The sequence below is a fragment of the Pseudophryne corroboree genome, unplaced genomic scaffold, assembly GCF_028390025.1.
Source record: "Pseudophryne corroboree isolate aPseCor3 unplaced genomic scaffold, aPseCor3.hap2 scaffold_505, whole genome shotgun sequence".
Classification (NCBI taxonomy): Eukaryota; Metazoa; Chordata; class Amphibia; order Anura; family Myobatrachidae; genus Pseudophryne; species Pseudophryne corroboree.
In genome coordinates, this window is record NW_026970110.1 from 354,362 (window position 1) to 369,619 (window position 15,258).

General features: G+C 49.0%; 12 non-coding genes across 12 annotated transcripts; all 12 read left to right on the forward strand.

Annotated features, from left to right (window-relative positions):
- The first annotated feature begins 833 nt into the window (after positions 1–833).
- LOC135030822 (U1 spliceosomal RNA) lies at positions 834–997 on the forward strand. Its single transcript, XR_010226756.1, has one exon. It is a non-coding gene; the product is annotated as a U1 spliceosomal RNA (small nuclear RNA).
- Positions 998–1,149: 152 nt separating this feature from the next.
- Positions 1,150–1,312, forward strand: LOC135030765 (U1 spliceosomal RNA). Its single transcript, XR_010226705.1, has one exon. It is a non-coding gene; the product is annotated as a U1 spliceosomal RNA (small nuclear RNA).
- A 674-nt stretch (positions 1,313–1,986) lies between these two features.
- On the forward strand, positions 1,987–2,148 carry LOC135030734 (U1 spliceosomal RNA). Its single transcript, XR_010226676.1, has one exon. It is a non-coding gene; the product is annotated as a U1 spliceosomal RNA (small nuclear RNA).
- Positions 2,149–2,300: 152 nt separating this feature from the next.
- LOC135030789 (U1 spliceosomal RNA) lies at positions 2,301–2,463 on the forward strand. The gene has a single exon (XR_010226728.1). It is a non-coding gene; the product is annotated as a U1 spliceosomal RNA (small nuclear RNA).
- Positions 2,464–3,135: 672 nt separating this feature from the next.
- LOC135030859 (U1 spliceosomal RNA) lies at positions 3,136–3,299 on the forward strand. Its single transcript, XR_010226788.1, has one exon. It is a non-coding gene; the product is annotated as a U1 spliceosomal RNA (small nuclear RNA).
- Positions 3,300–3,451: 152 nt separating this feature from the next.
- LOC135030824 (U1 spliceosomal RNA) lies at positions 3,452–3,614 on the forward strand. The gene has a single exon (XR_010226758.1). It is a non-coding gene; the product is annotated as a U1 spliceosomal RNA (small nuclear RNA).
- Positions 3,615–4,288: 674 nt separating this feature from the next.
- LOC135030704 (U1 spliceosomal RNA) lies at positions 4,289–4,452 on the forward strand. The gene has a single exon (XR_010226648.1). It is a non-coding gene; the product is annotated as a U1 spliceosomal RNA (small nuclear RNA).
- A 152-nt stretch (positions 4,453–4,604) lies between these two features.
- Positions 4,605–4,767, forward strand: LOC135030802 (U1 spliceosomal RNA). Its single transcript, XR_010226738.1, has one exon. It is a non-coding gene; the product is annotated as a U1 spliceosomal RNA (small nuclear RNA).
- Positions 4,768–5,442: 675 nt separating this feature from the next.
- On the forward strand, positions 5,443–5,604 carry LOC135030720 (U1 spliceosomal RNA). Its single transcript, XR_010226663.1, has one exon. It is a non-coding gene; the product is annotated as a U1 spliceosomal RNA (small nuclear RNA).
- Positions 5,605–5,756: 152 nt separating this feature from the next.
- Positions 5,757–5,919, forward strand: LOC135030782 (U1 spliceosomal RNA). Its single transcript, XR_010226721.1, has one exon. It is a non-coding gene; the product is annotated as a U1 spliceosomal RNA (small nuclear RNA).
- Positions 5,920–6,593: 674 nt separating this feature from the next.
- Positions 6,594–6,755, forward strand: LOC135030708 (U1 spliceosomal RNA). The gene has a single exon (XR_010226652.1). It is a non-coding gene; the product is annotated as a U1 spliceosomal RNA (small nuclear RNA).
- A 152-nt stretch (positions 6,756–6,907) lies between these two features.
- Positions 6,908–7,070, forward strand: LOC135030779 (U1 spliceosomal RNA). The gene has a single exon (XR_010226718.1). It is a non-coding gene; the product is annotated as a U1 spliceosomal RNA (small nuclear RNA).
- Positions 7,071–15,258: the final 8,188 nt, after the last annotated feature.

Consider the following 15,258-nt stretch of genomic DNA (forward strand, 5'->3'; position numbering starts at 1 on the left):
CAAACTACGCCTGCAGTGAGTGCACTGATGTGGGCGGGTTGTAGTGTTTTTATCAATAAACCATGTGATGTATGGGTGAGGAAACACATCGTTCCCGGCGAATAGCTGTTGTGTGTGTAAGCACTCATTGACAGTGCTTATACACTGAATCAGACAGACGGCAGGAGCACGGGCCGGCAGCCGGACTATTCAGTGGTGAGTCCCGGCTGTTACCCGGCAGCTGGGCCGGCACCGTGCCGTGTGTAAGGACACATTGCGCTGCATGTGTCTTTACATCACGGCAGCAGTTAAAAGCCGGCCGTGTGTTTGCCGGGCGGCGACAGCCGCCTCGTGTGTTTTAGCACTTACAGAGCAGCTCTGGAGCTGTTACAGTGCCCAGCTGCTGCAAGAAATAAGCTTGAATGCTTAAGGGGCTGGGGCATAGCCAACATGAGCCCTACACCGAAGGAGGGTGGAGGTGTTTAATGCGAACTAGGGGTCATCCAAGCGCCGCAAAAGGCCGCCATGCCCTGCACGCCCCTTTTCTCTTTTCATATGCAGACGAGGGTTGAAGCCAACTTTGACCCACTGCTTGGATGACATCACCATATGCAAATCCATCTGCTGCAGGCCTTCCCCCAGGAATGCTTGCACTAGTTGTTGCATTTGGTTTGTTGTTTGGGGGTGCTTCAGTATTAGGCAGCCTTCTGCCCTCCCATGTTCATCTGAAAATATGTGTTCTCCCTGCAGTTGTTGTCCCCAGATGAGAGTTCCCTTGTGCTGCCTCAGTTGAATCTCCTTTACTTGACAGAGATGTGCCTGAGCAGCGGCCCTCCCCAGCCCTATCCCTAATCATACTTATTTTGCATAGGAGATACCATGGTCATGAAGGTTGTTCTCCCAGGGTGAGGTTCATTCATTGCATTCTGGGTATGCTGACCCCTGTGATTTCCCCAAATGTGGGAAACTCGACTGCATTATTTGTGGTAGTGGGGGACTGTGTTTGTGCTTTCCTCTAGTCAGCTCTGGTAAAAGTCAGATTTCTTTGTCTCAGATCTTCCTCTAGCCTTGTTCTTCTTTCGAGAGTTCCCTTGTGCTGCCTCAGTTGGATCTCCTTCACTTGACAGGGGGGTGCCCGAGCAGCGACCCTCCCCAGCTCTAGCCCAACTCCTACTTACCTGCCAGGTGAGATACTATGATCATGAAGGTGCTTCTCCCAGGGCAAGGCTCACCCATTGCACTCTGGGTGTGTTGCTCCTGCGATTTCCCCAAATGTGGGAAACTTGACTGCATAATTTGTGTTTCCCCTGGTCGGCTCTCGTATAATTCAGATCTCTTTGTCTCAGGTCTCTCTCCAGCCTAGTTTGCTGTCTGTTTCCACTTCTTTTTTTTTGAGCCACTCCCTTCTATACCCTTGTGCACTATCCTGACTTCTCCTCCTGTCTGCTTACTTTGTGCCTTCCAATGCACAATGCAAACTACAGGCAGTGCTGCAGGGCCCACACCCTTTTACTTGCCTTACAGAGCAGCTCTGGAGCTGTTACAGTGCCAAGCTGCTGCAAGAAATCAGCTTGAATGCTTCAGGGGCTGGGGCATTGCCAACATGAGCCCCACACCGAAGGAGGGTGGGGGTGTTTAATGCGAACTAAGGGTCATCCAAGCGCCGCAAAAGACCGCCATGCCCTGCATACCCCTATTCTCTTTTCATATGCAGATGAGGGTTCCCGCCAACTTTGGCCCACTGCTTGGATGACATCACTGTATGCAAATCCGTCTTCTGCAGACCTTCCCCCTGGAATGCTTGTACTAGTTGTTGCATTTGGTTTGTTGTTTGGGGGTGCTTCAGTATTAGGCAGCCTTCTGCCCTCCCATGTTCATTTGAAAATATGTGTTCTCCCTGCAGTTGTTGTCCCCAGATGAGAGTTCCCTTGTGCTGCCTCAGTTGAATCTCCTTTACTTGACAGAGATATGCCTGAGCAGCGGCCCTCCCCAGCCCTATCCCAAATCATACTTATTTTGCATAGGATATACCATGGTCATGAAGATTGTTCTCCCAGGGTGAGGTTCATTCATTGCATTCTGGGTATGCTGACCCCTGTGATTTCCCCAAATGTGGGAAACTCGACTGCATTATTTGTGGTAGTGGGGGACTGTTTGTGCTTTCCTCTGGTCAGCTCTGGTAACAGTCAGATTTCTTTGTCTCAGATCCTCCTCTAGCCTTGTTCTTCTTTCGAGAGTTCCCTTGTGCTGCCTCAGTTGGATCTCCTTCACTTGACAGGGGGGTGCCCGAGCAGCGACCCTCCCCAGCTCTAGCGCAACTCCTACTTACCTGCCAGGTGAGATACTATGATCAGGAAGGTGCTTCTCCCAGGGCAAGGCTCACCCATTGCACTCTGGGTGTGCTGCTCCTGTGATTTCCCCAAATGTGGGACACTTGACTGCATAATTTGTGTTTCCCCTGGTCGGCTTTCATTTAATTCAGATCTCTTTGTCTCAGGTCTCTCTCCAGCCTAGTTTGCTGTCTGTTTCCACTTCTTTTTTTTTGAGCCCCTCCCTTCTATACCCTTGTGCACTATCCTGACTTCTCCTCATGTCTGTTTACTTTGTGCCTTCCAACGGACAATGCGAACTACAGGTAGTGCTGCAGGGCCCACACCCTTTTACTTGCCTTACAGAGCAGCTCTGGAGCTGTTACAGTGCCAAGCTGCTGCAAGAAATCAGCTTGAATGCTTCAAGGGCTGGGGCATTGCCAACATGAGCCCCACACCGAAGGAGGGTGGAGGTGTTTAATGCGAACTAGGGGTCATCCAAGCCGCAAAAGGCCGCCATGCCCTGCATACCCCTTTTCTCTTTTCAGATGCAGACGAGGGTTGAAGCCAACTTTGACCCACTGCTTGGATGACATCACCATATGCAAATCCATCTGCTGCAGGCCTTCCCCCAGGAATGCTTGCACTAGTTGTTGCATTTGGTTTGTTGTTTGGGGGTGCTTCAGTATTAGGCAGCCTTCTGCCCTCCCATGTTCATCTGAAAATATGTGTTCTCCCTGCAGTTGTTGTCCCCAGATGAGAGTTCCCTTGTGCTGCCTCAGTTGAATCTCCTTTACTTGACAGAGATGTGCCTGAGCAGCGGCCCTCCCCAGCCCTATCCCAAATCATACTTATTTTGCATAGGAGATACCATGGTCATGAAGATTGTTCTCCCAGGGTGAGGTTCATTCATTGCATTCTGGGTATGCTGACCCCTGTGATTTCCCCAAATGTGGGAAACTCGACTGCATTATTTGTGGTAGTGGGGGACTGTGTTTGTGCTTTCCTCTGGTCACCTCTGGTAAAAGTCAGATTTCTTTGTCTCAGATCTTCCTCTAGCCTTGTTCCTCTTTTGAGAGTTCCCTTGTGCTGCCTCAGTTGGATCTCCTTCACTTGACAGGGGGGTGCTTGAGCAGCGACCATCCCCAGCTCTAGCCCAACTCCTACTTACCTGCCAGGTAAGATACTATGATCATGAAGGTGCTTCTCCCAGGGCAAGGCTCACCCATTGCACTCTGGGTGTGCTGCTCCTGTGATTTCCCCAAATGTGGGACACTTGACTGCATAATTTGTGTTTCCCCTGGTCGGCTTTCATTTAATTCAGATCTCTTTGTCTCAGGTCTCTCTCCAGCCTAGTTTGCTGTCTGTTTCCACTTCTTTTTTTTTGAGCCCCTCCCTTCTATACCCTTGTGCACTATCCTGACTTCTCCTCCTATCTGCTTACTTTGTGCCTTCCAACGGACAATGCGAACTACAGGTAGTGCTGCCGGGCCCACACCCTTTTACTTGCCTTACAGAGCAGCTCTGGAGCTGTTACAGTGCCAAGCTGCTGCAAGAAATCAGCTTGAATGCTTCAAGGGCTGGGGCATTGCCAACATGAGCCCCACACCGAAGGAGGGTGGAGGTGTTTAATGCGAACTAGGGGTCATCCAAGCGCCGCAAAAGGCTGCTATGCCCTGCACGCCCCTTTTCTCTTTTCATATGCAGACGAGGGTTGAAGCCAACTTTGACCCACTGCTTGGATGACATCACCATATGCAAATCCATCTGCTGCAGGCCTTCCCCCAGGAATGCTTGCACTAGTTCTTGCATTTGGTTTGTTGTTTGGGGGTGCTTCAGTATTAGGCAGCCTTCTGCCCTCCCATGTTCATCTGAAAATATGTGTTCTCCCTGCAGTTGTTGTCCCCAGATGAGAGTTCCCTTGTGCTGCCTCAGTTGAATCTCCTTTACTTGACAGAGATGTGCCTGAGCAGCGGCCCTCCCCAGCCCTATCCCAAATCATACTTATTTTGCATAGGAGATACCATGGTCATGAAGATTGTTCTCCCAGGGTGAGGTTCATTCATTGCATTCTGGGTATGCTGACCCCTGTCATTTCCCCAAATGTGGGAAACTCTACTGCATTATTTGTGGTAGTGGGGGACTGTGTTTGTGCTTTCCTCTGGTCACCTCTGGTAAAAGTCAGATTTCTTTGTCTCAGATCTTCCTCTAGCCTTGTTCCTCTTTCGAGAGTTCCCTTGTGCTGCCTCAGTTGGATCTCCTTCACTTGACAGGGGGGTGCTTGAGCAGCGACCCTCCCCAGCTCTAGCCCAACTCCTACTTACCTGCCAGGTAAGATACTATGATCATGAAGGTGCTTCTCCCAGGGCAAGGCTCACCCATTGCACTCTGGGTGTGCTGCCCCTGTGATTTCCCCAAATGTGGGAAACTTGACTGCATAATTTGTGTTTCCACTGGTCGGCTTTCATATAATTCAGATCTCTTTGTCTCAGGTCTTTCTCCAGCCTAGTTTGCTGTCTGTTTCCACTTCTTTTTTTTATGAGCCCCTCCCTTCTATACCCTTGTGCACTATCCTGACTTCTCCTCCTGTCTGCTTACTTTGTGCCTTCCAATGCACAATGCAAACGACAGGTAGTGCTGCAGGGCCCACACCCTTTTACTTGCATAACAGAGCAGCTCTGGAGCTGTTACAGTGCCAAGCTGCTGCAAGAAATCAGCTTGAATGCTTCAGGGGCTGGGGCATTGCCAACATGAGCCCCACACCGAAGGAGGGTGGGGGTGTTTAATGCGAACGAAGGGTCATCCAAGCGCCGCAAAAGGCCGCCATGCCCTGCATATCCCTAATCTCTTTTCATATGCAGATGAGGGTTCCAGCCAACTTTGGCCCACTGCTTGGATGACATCACTGTATGCAAATCCGTCTTCTGCAGACCTTCCCCCAGAAATGCTTGTACTAGTTGTTGCATTTGGTTTGTTGTTTGGGGGTGCTTCAGTATTAGGCAGCCTTCTGCCCTCCCATGTTCATTTGAAAATATGTGTTCTCCCTGCAGTTGTTGTCCCCAGATGAGAGTTCCCTTGTGCTGCCTTAGTTGAATCTCCTTTACTTGACAGAGATATGCCTGAGCAGCGGCCCTCCCCAGCCCTATCCCAAATCATACTTATTTTGCATAGGAGATACCATGGTCATGAAGATTGTTCTCCCAGGGTGAGGTTCATTCATTGCATTCTGGGTATGCTGACCCCTGTGATTTCCCCAAATGTGGGAAACTCGACTGCATTATTTGTGGTAGTGGGGGACTGTTTGTGCTTTCCTTTGGTCAGCTCTGGTAACAGTCAGATTTCTTTGTCTCAGATCCTCCTCTAGCCTTGTTCTTCTTTCGAGAGTTCCCTTGTGCTTACTCAGTTGGATCTCCTTCACTTGACAGGGGGGTGCCCGAGCAGCGACCCTCCCCAGCTCTAGCGCAACTCCTACTTACCTGCCAGGTGAGATACTATGATCAGGAAGGTGCTTCTCCCAGGGTAAGGCTCACCCATTGCACTCTGGGTGTGCTGCTCCTGTGATTTCCCCAAATGTGGGACACTTGACTGCATAATTTGTGTTTCCCCTGGTCGGCTTTCATTTAATTCAGATCTCTTTGTCTCAGGTCTCTCTCCAGCCTAGTTTGCTGTCTGTTTCCACTTCTTTTTTTTTGAGCCCCTCCCTTCTATACCCTTGTGCACTATCCTGACTTCTCCTCCTGTCTGCTTACTTTGTGCCTTCCAACGGACAATGCGAACTACAGGTAGTGCTGCAGGGCCCACACCCTTTTACTTGCCTTACAGAGCAGCTCTGGAGCTGTTACAGTGCCAAGCTGCTGCAAGAAATCAGCTTGAATGCTTCAAGGGCTGGGGCATTGCCAACATGAGCCCCACACCGAAGGAGGGTGGAGGTGTTTAATGCGAACTAGGGGTCATCCAAGCGCCGCAAAAGGCCGCTATGCCCTGCACGCCCCTTTTCTCTTTTCATATGCAGACGAGGGTTGAAGCCAACTTTGACCCACTGCTTGGATGACATCACCATATGCAAATCCATCTGCTGCAGGCCTTCCCCCAGGAATGCTTGCACTAGTTGTTGCATTTGGTTTGTTGTTTGGGGGTGCTTCAGTATTAGGCAGCCTTCTGCCCTCCCATGTTCATCTGAAAATATGTGTTCTCCCTGCAGTTGTTGTCCCCAGATGAGAGTTCCCTTGTGCTGCCTCAGTTGAATCTCCTTTACTTGACAGAGATGTGCCTGAGCAGCGGCCCTCCCCAGCCCTATCCCAAATCATACTTATTTTGCATAGGAGATACCATGGTCATGAAGATTGTTCTCCCAGGGTGAGGTTCATTCATTGCATTCTGGGTATACTGACCCCTGTGATTTCCCCAAATGTGGGAAACTCGACTGCATTATTTGTGGTAGTGGGGGACTGTTTGTGCTTTCCTTTGGTCAGCTCTGGTAACAGTCAGATTTCTTTGTCTCAGATCCTCCTCTAGCCTTGTTCTTCTTTCGAGAGTTCCCTTGTGCTTCCTCAGTTGGATCTCCTTCACTTGACAGGGGGGTGCCCGAGCAGCGACCCTCCCCAGCTCTAGCGCAACTCCTACTTACCTGTCAGGTGAGATACTATGATCAGGAAGGTGCTTCTCCCAGGGCAAGGCTCACCCATTGCACTCTGGGTGTGCTGCTCCTGTGATTTCCCCAAATGTGGGACACTTGACTGCATAATTTGTGTTTCCCCTGGTCGGCTTTCATTTAATTCAGATCTCTTTGTCTCAGGTCTCTCTCCAGCCTAGTTTGCTGTCTGTTTCCACTTCTTTTTTTTTGAGCCCCTCCCTTCTATACCCTTGTGCACTATCCTGACTTCTCCTCCTGTCTGCTTACTTTGTGCCTTCCAACGGACAATGCGAACTACAGGTAGTGTTGCAGGGCCCACACCCTTTTACTTGCCTTACAGAGCAGCTCTGGAGCTGTTACAGTGCCAAGCTGCTGCAAGAAATCAGCTTGAATGCTTCAAGGGCTGGGGCATTGCCAACATGAGCCCCACACCGAAGGAGGGTGGGGGTGTTTAATGCGAACTAGGGGTCATCCAAGCACCGCAAAAGGCCGCTATGCCCTGCACGCCCCTTTTCTCTTTTCATATGCAGACGAGGGTTGAAGCCAACTTTGACCCACTGCTTGGATGACATCACCATATGCAAATCCATCTGCTGCAGGCCTTCCCCCAGGAATGCTTGCACTAGTTGTTGCATTTGGTTTGTTGTTTGGGGGTGCTTCAGTATTAGGCAGCCTTCTGCCCTCCCATGTTAATCTGAAATTATGTGTTCTCCCTGCAGTTGTTGTCCCCAGATGAGAGTTCCCTTGTGCTGCCTCAGTTGAATCTCCTTTACTTGACAGAGATGTGCCTGAGCAGCGTTCCTCCCCAGCCCTATCCCAAATCATACTTATTTTGCATAGGAGATACCATGGTCATGAAGATTGTTCTCCCAGGGTGAGGTTCATTCATTGCATTCTGGGTATGCTGACCCCTGTGTTTTCCAAATTAATTAGGTCGTCGCCAAACAAGGCTTCACCTTCATAGGGAAGAGACTCCCTTTCTTCTTGGAGTCAGCATCAGCATTCCCTTGGTGAATCCACAATGCCCTCCTATCCGAGACTGCCATGAAATTGGCCCGTGAGCACTTGTGCCCGGTGTAGGATTTTTAAATATGTGTAGTTTACTGTATGCACGGGTTTAAAACCTTTTAGGAACTGAGATCTAAGGTGTATTACATGTAGTTTAAAAAAAACAAAAAAGGTTTATTTTATGGCAGTAGTTTCCAAACTGGGGTTCTTGCACTGGTAGCATAGTTTGGTGGTCCAGGACCAATTAAAATTATTTATACTTTATTAAATTGGCAAAACCATTCCCTCACAACATAACTGAACCTGAGGATGACATGCTATAAACACAATTTACTTAATTTTATATTTTTTTCTGAATTTCTCAATAAAAAAAACTTTGGCCTAGGGGTGCCGTGAAACAAATTTTGATACTCTAGGGCAGGGGTGTCAATCCCATGGGCCGCATGCCGCCCCCAATGCATCCTTTTGTGGCCCACAGGCCGGGGTCCGACAGGGGTCCTTTTGTGGCCCGATCACCTTGCTTAGAGCGAGGGCAGGAGAGTGCAGCCAGAGTCTTTGCTTTCTATGTGCGGCACCATCTTCCCGAAGAGATCACAGGGAAGATAGTGCCCCTTCCACTGGCTACAGCACAGGTATACTGGGGTGGGGTAGCAAACTGGGGGCCCCAATGGGCCCCTCCAGCAGTCCCTCTACCAAAACACGTCTTTTGGTGGTTTTGCGGTGTTGTTATAACTACATGGTGACGATACTGTAGCACAGAGATTTTCAACCATTTACAACTCACGTCACACAGAACAAGATTTAAATATTGACAAGGCACACTGAAATATAATGGTGATGCATGGTGCAGTATCGTGTCCTAGGATGTCATGTCGCAGCTTCTCCATAGGTAACGCCTGAACAGGCCCGGTGACAGGGGGGACAAAGGGGACACTTGTTCAGGGCTCCAAGTATTAAGAACAGAAATAATGGGGCCACAGTGCCAATATTGCTTTTTAAAGTGTATCCACCAACTGCTCAATTTAAGCAGGAAAACAATTAACAGGCCAACTAAACCCTCCCCCCTCCTTTTACCCCATCACTTTGTCCAGTCCCTGTGGTCCATACTGTATTGCCATTATTATGCATGTTGCTGTGCTGGCCCTTTTCTGAATGTCCCTGCCACCGCCACCGAAGAGCTGGATAGCCCAGTATGAAAACCACCTGCCGGCCTCACTGACGGTCCGAGTCAAAGGCTCCATTTTTTTTAAAGATCCCTCTGCCAAGTTAAGGGGGGGTTGAGGGGGCCCCAGAGATATCAGTGCACTGGGCCCCGAGATTTCTGTTGCTGGCCCTGACCCTCAGGGGCGTATCTACCCCTTGGCCAGGATGGCACTTGCCAGGGGCACCATCCAGCTGTGCCAACCGTGGCTAAGGGATAGAGTTCTGCAGTCTCGAAAGGGCGCTATGGCAATCAGCGTGGGACTGACCAATTAGACGGTGAGGGAAGGATACTGAAATTGTCCCAACCCTGTTACAGTTTGAAACGCCCCTCAACTGCTGTCCACTGCTTCACTCCTAGCTCTGCCCCTTTGAAATTATTAATCCCTACCCCCCGGTAGGCGGAGTTCTCCAGGCCCATACTCAGGAGTCACCACTGCTGTACATTATGTGCCGGTTGTAGAGGCAGAGCGGGGAACATCAGAGAACGCCACAAATTACACAGTGGGCAAGGAGATGGCTGGAGACAGCTGCACAGCCATGCCTTGCAAGTTCGAGAGAGCTGTTGAATTTCAGCACTTCAAGTCAGAGCCTGCCCCCTGCTGCCCAAGCAGTCCGTGACAGTTAGTGTCGAGGAGGGGGGGATTTGTGCATGTGTGCCATCAGTGTGTGTGTGGGGGGGTGGAGGATGTGTGTGACTGTGAGGGAGCTGTCAGTGTCAGTGGGGAGAGGAGCAGGAGGGAGTTGTCAGTGTGTGGAAGTGATGAGAGTCAGTACTGGGGAAATGTGTGTGTGTGTGTGTGTGTGTGTGTGTGTGTGTGTGTGTGTGTGTGTGTGTGTGTGTGTGTGTACTAGATTTAGGAGTGTGTGTTTGTGAGAGGTTTCAGTTGGGGAATTAGAGTTCATACAGTAATTAAATGTTTTCATATTGAGAACTACATCTCCCAGCATATACAGTGTGCTGGGGATGCTAACAAGCTTTATTTAAAAGTTTAAAAAACATTGCTTTTATGACTGCAATGGTTAAAAAGGGAGAGCTATAAATCAATTTATCAGTGAATGATCGCAGTTTGAGCTGTTACATTTTACTGAACCACCTATCCCTCCACACTCACTACCTGTCCTCAGGATACATTTACCATCCCGGCAGACGGTATACCGGCGGTCATTTGACCGATGTTGGAATCCTGACACCACTTGGGAGACTGGTGCCGGCACACAGACAGCCAACATCCCGAAGGCGAGTATTGGAGGGAGGGTTAGGACCGGGGGAGCGGGTGTTAGGGAAGGCACTAGGAGGGGGGGGGGGTTAGTCCTAGCTGCCACCCCCTGAGGGTTAGCCCTATCCGCCACCCCCCCAGAGGGTTAGGATTAGGTATCATGTGACTGCTGGAATCCAGAGCGCCGGATGCCATACCCAACCCCCTTTACTTTTTCAGGCATTTCTATCTCTCCTCTCTCTATGGTGTTCCGATTGCCCACTTTCCCTTGTGCTTTTCTCTCTCTCTCTCTCTCCTTTGTTTAGAGCATCAGTTTCTGTAGTCCACTTTATCCTTATTTTTTCCAGTGTTTCACTATCTCTCTGATGTAATGAGGATGTATGGTCTAGAGGGATCAGTAATGCATTGTACTGTATAGAGGCGTCAGGGATGTAGCGTAGGGTATAGAGGCGTCAGGGATGTAGCGTAGGTTATAGAGGCATCAGGAATGTAGCGTAGGGAATAGAGGCATCAGGGATGTAGCGTAGGGTATAGAGGCGTCAGGGATGTAGCATAGGGAATAGAGGCGTCAGGGATGTAGCGTAGGGAATAGAGGCGTCAGGGATTTAGCTTAGGGAATATAGGCATCAGGGATGTACTAGCAGGTATATAGAGGTCAGTGTACTGTATAGAGGGGTCAGTAATGCAGTGATGGTTATAGAAAGGTCAGTGATGTAGTCAGGGCCGGTGCAAGGTTTCTCGGCACCCTAGGCAAAACTTCAGCCTCCCTCCCTCCGCCCCCCTCCCCAAACCCCAACCCCCCCCCACCACCCCCATTGGGCACCACAGGAAAAAATAAAACACATTGGCATCCACAGGAAAATGTATAACAAATACATTGGCCCCTTTCAGGAAAAAAACACTTTGGCCTCCACACAATAAAAAAACATACACATTTGCTCCCCAGTACATAATTTGCATTTACCCCTTTATTATTGACAGAACAGCAAATTAATGTCCTCCTGCTAAGTACAAAGGGAAAATGTGATGGCTTCTCCAACATGTGTGCAAGGCCCTATCTTAAAGTATCAAAACTATTGTTATTGTTTACTTAGATAGTGCCACTAATTTGCACAGCGCTGTACACATAACAACATCAGAATTCGTATCACTCCCTGTCCCACTGGAATGAGAGTGATATTCCCTAAAATAAAAACACACACAGACAAATCCACATAACCTTCCCATATGTTTTTGGAGTGTGGGAGGAAACAGGAATACCCAGAGGAAACCCACACAAAAAGAAAATGCAAACTCCGCACATTCAGGCCATGACCAGGAATTGAACTAATGACCTGAGTGCTGAGGCGGTAATGCTTACCCTATGCCACTGTCCCGCGGATTGGATTATAACGTATAAAAAATGTTGCAGGCTGCATAGAGAATACACCCTACAGCAGGTTGGGAAAGGGATCCTGCCGCTTAGAATCCCAACACCTCGTTGGAAAGTATGCTAATCCTCTCCCCTTCCCTCCCCTTCCTGCAGCCTAACCCTAACTTCCCCCCTGCAACCTAACTACCCTCCCCAGCACACTTACATTCAGTATGCTGACTCTTGTGATTCCGGCATCGGGATTCTGAGCGTTGTCGGGCAGCACCTTTTTTTAGTGTGTGCAGTTAGATTTCAGTACTAATATACTGTATGGCAAAAAAATAGAACACGACAAATTGACAAATGCGTTTTCTAAGCAACAGGTACGGATGTCTTGTTCAGCCATACACTATATATCTGGTGATATACTATGTTGGTGCATTAACAAACAGTTTTTATTTGCAAATATAGGGAAATGTGCCCCCCCAGCCAATGTGGAAATACGAGTCCCAGCATATCCTGCTAAAAAGAAGCAGGTCATACTGGGAAATGTAGTTTCACATTAGCTACAGATGACACATGGAAAAAAAACTCCACTACCTACTTGTAAGGAGGAGAAACCATCAGATGGAGAAGCAATCAGTCAGCATCCATCACAGCCTATGGACCTACAGGTGTTCCGTAGCTCTGTAGGACAAAGTAAAAAAAAGTCTGTAGTAGGATCACAGGCTGGTGCTGGTCCCACAGTGACAGTGGGATTAGGCGGCAGACACATAAACCACTGGACCACTAGGGCACTTTCTGTAAAGGAGGCGACAAAGGACATACTGAGAGACACACACACACACACACTCATACTGAGACACACACACACTGACACTCATACTAAGGCAGAGGCACACGCACACACACTCATACTGAGACTGAGACACACTCACACTGACACTCATACGGAGTCAGAGGCACAGACATTCATACTGGAGCACACACACACTGACACTTATACTGAGGCAGAGGCACACATACACTCATACTGAGGCAGAGGCACACACACTCATACTGAGACTGAGACACACTCACACTGAGGCAGAGGCACACACACACACTCATACTGATACACACACACACACACACACACACACACACACACATACTGACACTCATACTGAGGCAGAGGCACACACACACACACTGAAACTGAGACACGCTCATACTGTGGCAGAGGCACACACACTCATACTGAGACACACACACAGTGATACTGAGACATACACACTGACACTCATACTGAGGCAGAGACACACATACATTCATACTGAGACACACACAGTGAAACGGAGACACACACACTCATACTGATACACACACACAGTGATACTGAGACACACACACAGTGACAGAGAGACACACACACACTCATACTGAGACACACACAGTGACAGAGAGACACACACACACACTCATACTGAGACACACACAGTGATACTGAGACACACAGTGACAGAGACACACACTCATACTGAGACACACAGTGATACTGAGTCAGAGGCACATGTACACTCACATTGAGGCACACAAACACACACTCACACTGAGGAACACACACACTCATTCTGAGGCACACACTGATATTGAGAGACACACACGCACTGACACATATACTAAGGCAGAGGCACACACACTCATACTGAGACACCCACAGTGACAGACACACACACACACACACTGATACTGAGACACACACTGATACTCATACTGAGGCAGAGGCACACATACACTCATACTGAGGCAGAGGCACACACACACTCATTCTGAGGCACACACACTCATACTGAGGCACACACTGATATTGAGAGACACACACGCACTGACACATATACTGAGGCAGAGGCACACACACTCATACTGAGACACCCACAGTGATAGAGAGACACACACACACACACACACACACACACACACACACTCATACTGAGACACACACTGATACTCATACTGAGGCAGAGGCACACATACACTCATACTGAGACTGAGACACACTCATACTGAGGCAGAGGCATACACACACTCAAACTGAGACTGAGACACACTCACACTGACACTCATACTGAGGCAGAGGCACACACATACACACACACTCATACTGAGACACACACACAGTGACAGAGAGACACACACACACACACACACACACACACACACACACACACACACTCATACTGAGACACACAGTGATACTGAGACACACACTGACACACAAAGTGACAGAGAGAGACACACAGTGATACTGAGTCAGAGGCACATGTACACTCACATTGAGGCACACAAACACACACTCACACTGAGGAACACACACACTCATTCTGAGGCACACACTGATATTGAGAGACACACACGCACTGACACACATACTGAGGCAGAGGCACACACGCTCATACTGAGACTGAGACACACACACTCATACTGATACACACACACACACACATACTGACACTCATACTGAGGCAGAGGCACACACACACACTGAAACTGAGACACGCTCATACTGAGGCAGAGGCACACACACTCATACTGAGACACACACACAGTGATACTGAGACATACACACTGACACTCATACTGAGGCAGAGACACACATACATTCATACTGAGACACACACACAGTGAAACGGAGACACACACACTCATACTGATACACACACACAGTGATACTGAGATACACACAGTGACAGAGACACACACACACACACACACACACACACACACACACACACACACACTCATACTGAGACACACACAGTGATACTGAGACACACAGTGACAGAGAGACACACACACACACACACTCATACTGAGACACACACAGTGATACTGAGACACACAGTGACAGAGAGACACACACACACACACTCATACTGAGACACACACAGTGATACTGAGACACACACAGTGACACTGAGACACACACAGTGACAGAGACACACACAGTGACAGAGACACACACAGTGACAGAGACACACACTCATACTGAGACACACAGTGATACTGAGTCAGAGGCACATGTACACTCACATTGAGGCACACAAACACACACTCACACTGAGGAACACACACACTCATTCTGAGGCACACACTGATATTGAGAGACACACACGCACTGACACATATACTAAGGCAGAGGCACACACACTCATACTGAGACACCCACAGTGACAGACACACACACACACACACACACACACACACACACACACACACACACTGATACTGAGACACACACTGATACTCATACTGAGGCAGAGGCACACATACACTCATACTGAGACTGAGACACACACTGACACTCATACTGAGGCAGAGGCACACACACACTCATTCTGAGGCACACACACTCATACTGAGGCACACACGCACTGACACATATACTGAGGCAGAGGCACACACACTCATACTGAGACACCCACAGTGATAGAGAGACACACACACACTCATACTGAGACACACACAGTGATACTGAGACACACACTGATACTCATACTGAGGCAGAGGCACACATAC